Here is an 8,437-nt window from a genome sequence, read left to right as displayed (position 1 = left end):
GAGGGCTGAATTTCCAAAGCACTTGTAGGAACCTTCTTAGCAGTTCATCAAAGGTGGAGACTTTCAAGTATGCTGTCCTTTGGCCCCTAGGACAAGGGGAAAGGTGAGGTGCCCTAGTCCTGAGATGATGGACATGAGCTCTAATCACACGTTTTGACATATTTGCTATGAATCTCATGATCTGATTTGTCATTTCCATTTCACACAACACACCAGTTGGCATCGGCTATAGTCTGGCTCACCCTAGTGGTCTGAAGTGTAATGAGATGTGCGCAATGCGCTATTATTGCTTTGGGTGATTTCAGGATTAACAAGAAGTCATCCAGTCACTCTTGAGCAGTTAAATTAAAAGCAAACTGGATTTTGCTAACTGTGGTGTGTTTCCAGGTGATAAATGCTTCTTAAACAGACCTCATAAACCCTCCTCTTTCTACTGCACTGAATGTAATTTGGATTTTTATGGTTCTTTTTAATAGCTCCTCAAATAATTTCATCAGCATGAAGTCTCCTCCCAGATGGAAATTTAATAAAAAGCTGAGTTGTTGTAAAAGGTATGAGCATGATCTAATCTTGCTCACTCTTATTCCCAGACCTTGTAAATGTATTCCTAACAGTCTGAGAGCTAATAATTAAAAAATGAAATAAATTACTTGGAAATATCAAGCTTACACCATGCTTTCCCCACCTGTCTGGCTAATGATAACTAACACTTTCATGTAGAAGCCAGGTGCCCCAATGCCCCTGTGGTCCAGTGTAACCTGCTGCACTACCCAAATAAAGATGTCGAGTGTCTCATGAATTCGTATCATCACGACTGTGCCTCTGCCTTTGGCACCAATAGGATCTCTTGTATTTGTAAAGCTGCACTCACGTGAGTTTGCTGAGTTCAGATCTGTGCAAAAATGCACCCAAATAACGATGCAGAAAATGCCTGCTTCTTCTTGCAACTCATGACATGGCAAAACAAGAGCCCAAGGACATGAGCTATCATCTGGACCATGACTGACTCAGCAAGAGAAGAGTATCAAAGTCCCCAGCACAGCGGATGGTCTGTGCTATTCCAATCCCTTTTTAAAGTTACCTTTGCAAGTCCAAAACTGCCAGAAACTCTTGAACGCATCTGCATCTTTACATGGGTCACAGATGTCCTCACATAACTGTTGGGTGTATAACCAGCATTTTAGAGAGTTTCACAATACATCACAATACAATAATTCAGTAGCTTTACAACAGTGTTCTGCAGTTCAGATGAGCAAACAAGTGATCTCTGTTTGGCAGCATGCATTTTAGAGATAATTGCTCCAAAACCACTGCCTTACTTTTTCTATAGATCTGCATGAGAGGCACCATTTATTGAAATGAGCAGGTATGGGTAAAGCAGCTCAGGGGTTCGTCATGACCAGCCAGACCGTGTTTGTGCTGTGGAAACCAAGACTTCCCAGTTCCCTGCCTGGGTACCACATGCCCATCTGTGCCTGGGTTCCATTTTGGATAGATGCTGCTTTGCTCCATCATGATGTCCTCCTTCAAACAAAGCATCACCTGGTGCACATGCAGGCTCAGATAAGGGAAGAGGACCTCTGGAAATGTGTGGATGTCCTTAAGTCAGCAGAGCTAATTGAATTCATCCCAAAGTAGTTGTGAACCAGCCAAGGAAATTTCTAATGCATTAGCGAATATCTCTGAGAAGCAATGGTGGCAGGCCCCAAGGAACAGGAGAAACAAGCAGTGCCCTGGCTTTAAAAAGGAGAAAAAGAGGCCCCAGGAGTTATCCACCAGCCTGCCTAACTCTATTTCTTGGAAAGGTACTGGAACAAATTATTAAACAATCAATATAAACACCTTGAAGATAATAAAATGACAAGAAAAAGCCAGCATGGATTTCTCAAGAACAAATCACATCAAATCAATCTAATTTCCTCCTCTGATAGAATAACAGGCCTGTTGGACAAAGGAGAAGAAGATGTGATATATCCTGACTGTAAAAAGATTGTGTACTCAGTATTACATGACAGTCTCACGAGCAAATAAGGGGCATGTGAGCAAAATGAGAACATAAACAAAATCACCATAATTTGGGTGCATAAGCAGGAGAAAAAAAGCCCCACTTCCCAAACAAGCAATTTCAAGTGAGGACAGAGGAGCCTGGTTTGTTCATCATGTCCATTAATAACTGATTTGTATGATAGGAAAGATAATACAGTTTTATAAGCTGGGAGCTATTGTAAACAATAAGGAAGACAGGATCTGAATTCAAATTGATCTAGATAATGGGATGAAATCTGTAAGCTGAAACCCAGTGAGAACAAATGCAAAATACCATGCTTAGGCAAAAAAAATCGAATGTACGAACACAAAATGAGAAATAACAAACAAAGCATTGCTGAAAGGATGATGATACCAATTACTTCATCACTTCTGCCTGTGTGCAGAGTATTTTTTTCCTTATTACGATGGTTAACCTAGAAATTGCTGCTGTGTACAGACCTATTGACAGTGACAGAGCTGGTAGAGGTTCACACTATTTTTTGCAAAGAAAATTGCTTTTTCCACGCTTTATTCATCACAAAATAATTTTTTAGGGGGAGGAGCTAATGTTGAACAACAGAAGTGATCCCCTTCTCACCTAAGGCAGTTTTACTCTCGGGACAGCAGTACTGTGGGCAGTGTGCCATTGTGTGCCTGTGAGTCCTCCAACCCTGGACTGTCCAGCCCCGAAGGATGGAGCTCCCCATACTCACGCAGTTCACCCCTGTGCCTAGCACTGCACACTGGTTAAGGCAAAAAACAGAGGAAGACTCAGGAATGGCAATGTACCATTTCCAAAAAGATGCTTCTTTTTAGAACTTGCAGCACAAGTTTAAGAGGCCTTTCATGTTTCCATAGCCAGTAATACAATGCTCCCACTTACTAATATAAATATTTAAAACACTTTCCCATCTCTTAATGTTTTTCCTATCACCTATTGCAAGTGTGATGTGAGGTGACATGAATCCAGGCTGTGGTGTTAACAGTAACAGAAAGGAGGAGGTTTCCTGGTAGAAATAGTGGAGATCACTCCTAGCACCACTTCTGCTGAACTGGCTTCCTTTGAGGTTCGCTCTAATCCCTGCCTCCCTTCAGCTCAAATTGCTGGAAATAGCTGAAGAGTGCAGAGTGCTGAAGTGGAAATTAAAGCAACACTTCTTTACCTACATTCAAGGAGCTTTAAAGTTGGTTCTGTGTGTGCCTCACTGGGCTCCTCACACGCACTGGAGGTCACGTCTCTACCAGCGCACACCAATGAGGGTTACTTATACCATGCTCCATCTCACACAGATGTGTTATTTTCCTTGATTCATACAAAGACTATCTAATAAGGCAGGAGGAGAAACTGCCTCTTTGTTTAATGGAACTATAACAATAGGATGCTATTCTAAATCCCAAGGCATTATACATCATAGGGGACAAACAACAGTTGTCATGAGCCAAGATTTCTTGTTGTCGTTACTGGGTTTTTTAATACCATCAGAAGCTCAAAACAGATTTTCAGCCAAGTTTATCATCCCTGATACAATTCCACCAACTCAATAGAGTTACAGTATCTACGAAACAAGCTTCTCCTCAATGGCAATAGTGATGAGACAAGCTTTTGACACACACCCAGGCAAAGTCATCCAACAGTTCAGTATGAATGTATCCTGCCATGCCAGCGATCTTGTTCAGTTGGAGGGTTTTTTCCCCTTTCCCTGCAAAGCTCAGACATATAAAAGAGATTAAAATATTTCACCTCTGAATACTGCATGGCACTATTAGAACCTAAGAGCTGGCAAGAATCTGAGAGCTGAGAGGTTGTATCATTCCTCTTCTCTTGCTAGCATCTGACTGGTGATAGCTACCATTGTCACTGTTGTGATCTGTTTTTCTCTGTGTGACTGATAGAAATGAACAGGTCTGGGCCTTATGCTTATTCACCCCTCACCCTTTCCCCCTCCCTCCCCTTCACAGCTATGTGGATGGTGTGGGAGGCTCCGACCCCATGGTTGTGGCCCTGGTGCCTCTCCTCCGGATGTCCTGCAAACAGGTAGTGACTGGCAGTGCTGGCATCCCTGACCTGCCTTGGGTGTGCAGTGAGACCTTCTTCCTTTCTCTGACTCCATTTCCCTTTTGGGTAGGCACCTGCCTAGACACACACACTGCTGTGATGTGATGTGACCCAGCGCTGAGCTGGGAGAGCAAAGCAAGAGCTTGGCCAGGTGTTTCCTACTGCTGAGGAAAGGGGAGAAGGAATGAGTATCCCACCAGAGTACAACTGCAGTCCAAGCAAGCACTTCCTGAGCACATGCATTTTCTTCCAGTTTCACAGCCCATGAGAATGCCCAAGATGCAAATCTCAAATATTTGGAATATTAACAGCTATCAGTTTCATACGTTCCTTCAAGTAGCATATTTCTTGCATGACTGATCCTGCCATATGGTAACATTAGCCTGTACCATTACCATCTGGCTCAGCTTTAACTTTATCAAAAGCATTTTGACAGGAGGTAGCATCTTTCCTTTTCCATCCCTCCTCCTCCTCCCGCCAAAAGCTGTGTGATTTCACCTCAAATGAACCCAGTTGTCAGTCCCTTGTGAGAAGGCTGTATGTATATTCTGTCTAGGAAATAGCTCTTTGATCTCAAATGCTTTGCATTTGGGAAGTAGAGCTAAAACCCATGAACAAGGGAACTCCCAGACTTCTTTCCCAGAGGAATTTTTGCGATTAGCACAAAGCCAAGCGAGAAGCAATGGTCCTGGGTGCTATGCGTTTCTTTCTTCCACTCTACTCAATTGCATCCTCCATGAAAAAAGATGTTCCTTAATCAGCCCTGACTTATGCTGTCACCATTACTAGTGCATGCCTTCATTCTTGCATGACAAAAAAGGGAAAAAGGGAAATCCAAACCTCTTGCCCCCTTTCTTCTCACTTATTCATGACCACAGACATTTTTATCATGCCCCTGCCATGTTCCATTTCTAAAGTAAACCACATCCTACAGCCCCATGTCTTCCCTTTAAAACTTCAGTGTCCTTTCGGGTAGAGATATGGGATCCTGAGTGAGCCCTCCAGATACTAATACAATATTGATAATAGTAGCAAACGCAGGAATGGCAATAGCATAGCCCTTAGCATGGCCTGTCCTTCTGTGCTGGCTCAGTGATCCAGCAGCCTGTAAAACAGTTTGCAGATAGGCTCGGGGCCCTCATCCACATCTCCTCCCTTTGTCCCAATGCCACTAATCCTCTTCATTATTTAGCACGCTGACACATAACAGCTCTGCACCCACCCAGGCAGAGAATCAATTCAAGTGCAGCTGAAAGAGGAGAACTTGTCCACAAACAGCAGATCGTAATGAGATAAAGTTCTATGGCAGCCGATTAGCAAGAGCTGGCACTTTGTGTGCTTCAACAGCACCATTCGGCTTTGAAATAGCATATTAAATCCAGTGCTGTAACAATAACAGCAGGACATGAATGACTGCTTGGCTGCAGATCAGCAAGAAAGCGCTACTCTTCAAATGTCATCAGAATAATAATAATAATAAAAATATCACTTAAAACGTGCAATTTATTTCGTCTGTACAGTTTCAGTGTGCAATCAGGGAGGTCACCACAGGAGGGAAGCAGTGTTTCACTTTTGTTATTTAATAGTCAAGGCTATTTTTTTGTTGTCGGTTTAAATGTGTATTTTGACCATTAGAAAAGCCTCCCTGATGTGTCAAAGCAATAAATATCTCTTATTCAGAGAATTTAAGTTGACAGCAGCTGTTTGAGACGGTAGGTTAAAACTCCCCTGCTTTCCGAACAGCTTGCAGAATTCAGAATTGATGAAAAATGGGAAGCATGTTTAAAGGAGAAGCAGCAATAAAGCTGTCATGAAACAGAAAATGAAAGTCGACAGCTCACTTGCCAGCTCACTTGCCAGCTGCCTTCATGCGTGTCTGTCACAATGGTACCTGCTGGCCAGCAGTTAATACGTTAAGATGTATGGTCCCTCTACACAGTTAAAAAATGAATTTGTACATTCTTGATTTCCAGTCCGGACAAGAAATTGAACTTGTAGTGGAATTGCTTATACACCTGTAGCCTGAAGTTAGAACAACTCTTTTGCCACAGAAACTGTCTTTGAGAAACATAACTTCACGAAGTTCTGGTTTTAAAGATGGGAATGAAGGCCGAAATAATCTGATTAAACTCTGGACTGATCCATTTATCCATTTTCAAGGTTTTCAGGCTGAAAAGCAAAATATTTCTACTGTCCCTGTAGAATAACATCAGTGCTGAAATGCTTGACGAAAAATGAGTCTTTCCTCCACAGACTGACTGGTGTGCTCTGAGCATCTGGGACTCCTGCAAAGTGAAACTGGCAGCAAGGAATATTTTGAGGGATTTTGTGGAATCCTGCTGTAGAATCTACCACACCTAGAGATTCTTATCTTCATCTCTGATGCTGCACATTAAATAGTGACTTTTAGCCTTTTTAGTAACCCCTTTTCTACAGCAATTGAGGATAGAAACCACACAGCTTTGCAGAAATGTATAAAAGAAAACTGAAGCATCACCATTCCTTCTGTTATTAACAGAGAAGACATAAAGAGCCTGCCAAAGGAGTCCACAGGAGTAGGAGTGGGGTCTGCAGAGGTCAGGAGAGAAATGCAACCTGCTCGTCACAGCAATACACATTCCGATCGATGAAATTTCCCTCAGAAGCTCGAACTTCCCATCCCAGCATTTTCAGGAGCACAGGTGTGTGCCAAGGCATTTGGAGCAGTATGTTTGTGCTCCTGGAGATGTGCTGAAGGACATGCACTGCCAAAGGGCACAGAGGGGACACAAGCAGGACTAGGCAGACGTTCATTCTGTTTATACTTGGCCAGCTCTGGATGTCCTGATGTCTGACAGGGTTCCTCAATCACAGGGATCCCCCTGTGCAGTAGATTTCTTTCCCTTGGTCATTCCAGGAAAACAAACTGTCTGGTTTAACATCATTTTGACACCGCTTTGTGGTCTCTAGGTGGTGCAGACTGATAAGAGTTGCTTTGCTATGGCTTTCTAAGAGACGGATTACATTAGCTTGGAGTCAGCCTAAAAGTCGCTGGTGGGAATTCTGGAATGGAAGCCAGCGTTCCTCAAAAACACATTTAAATATAGGTGCTGTGCATCATATGGGGGCAGGGAAACCTCCATCATGTTGCCTGTGAAAATGAGGCTACAGCATCATTAGCTTTCAAGGAGAGAGCCATGTGGAAGTAAATCTGAAAATAGCAACCTGCTAAACTTCTTCAGACTCTCTGAAGAGGAAGATGGGCTTGGCACATGGTGGTTGGACTCCACGGTTCTTTCCTGCTTCTGCTTCCTGCGGGACCTCTAGCAGATAACCTCATCTCTTGTGTTTCCCTTTCCCATCTGTCAAAGCAGGATGAGAGAGATCTGGGTAGACTTTCACTTATAATGATAAGACTTTGATACTACAGTCCTGGGTGGGACTGATAAAAATCAAAATGTTGATGCCTGAGACAGAAGTTTCAGTACTGGTGCAATTTCAGCATCTCATTCTTGTTCCCACGCAAAGCTGAATCATCAGAGAACAGGGATTTGTCATTCTATATCATCATATGATGGCAAAACTCACCACCATTGACTGCGAGCAAACAGTGAGATCCCACTTGGAGAGTTTTGTGGACTGATGAAGTACAAAAAATATTTTCATGTGTAGGAATATATGGGAAATAACCCTCACAGCGCATATGTAGGTCCACTTAGGGCTTTTTTACATGCTGCACTCCTTGGCCACAAACCCCATTGCTCTGGCCCTCCTGGTACAACATAACAGTCCAGTAGCATCTTGTGCCAAAAGAAGATCCTTTAGCTGTTAGCACTGTAGGGTTTATGACCCACAAAGAATAATTTCAAATCTTACAGGGTAGCTGTACCTATATGGAATAGTCAATTCATTGCACCACTTAATTTGTGAAATGACACGTCTGATCTTCAAAGTGTTTTACATCCCACACATTGCAGGCAGTTAACAAGTAATAAAGAGTAAGAATTAATTAATCTTAGCCATCCCCCCAAGAGATATGTAGACAAACATTAATCTACTGATAGAAATAGAGCTGCCGAGGTTATGGGACTTGTCCAAGGCCACAGTGGGTATCTAGGGCAAAGCCAAGATTAGAGTGCAGAAACTGATTGCAAAGCTCAGTCCTTGCCTCTTGTGAAAATTAGTTTGAGGAGGAACATAATCTTCAAAATAAATAATGCATTTAGAAAAGTCTTGGTTTGTCTCCTGTACTTCATTGGTGCATTGGGAGTACATCCTGACACATGGGGTGAGGCTGTAAAGAAATACTGACTTTGGTCCATCTCAAATGTTTATACACACACAAATACATACATATAAATTACACACAATGTG

The sequence above is a fragment of the Psittacula echo genome, assembly GCF_963264785.1.
Source record: "Psittacula echo genome assembly, chromosome: 11".
Classification (NCBI taxonomy): Eukaryota; Metazoa; Chordata; class Aves; order Psittaciformes; family Psittacidae; genus Psittacula; species Psittacula echo.
This window is presented reverse-complemented; position numbering follows the sequence as displayed.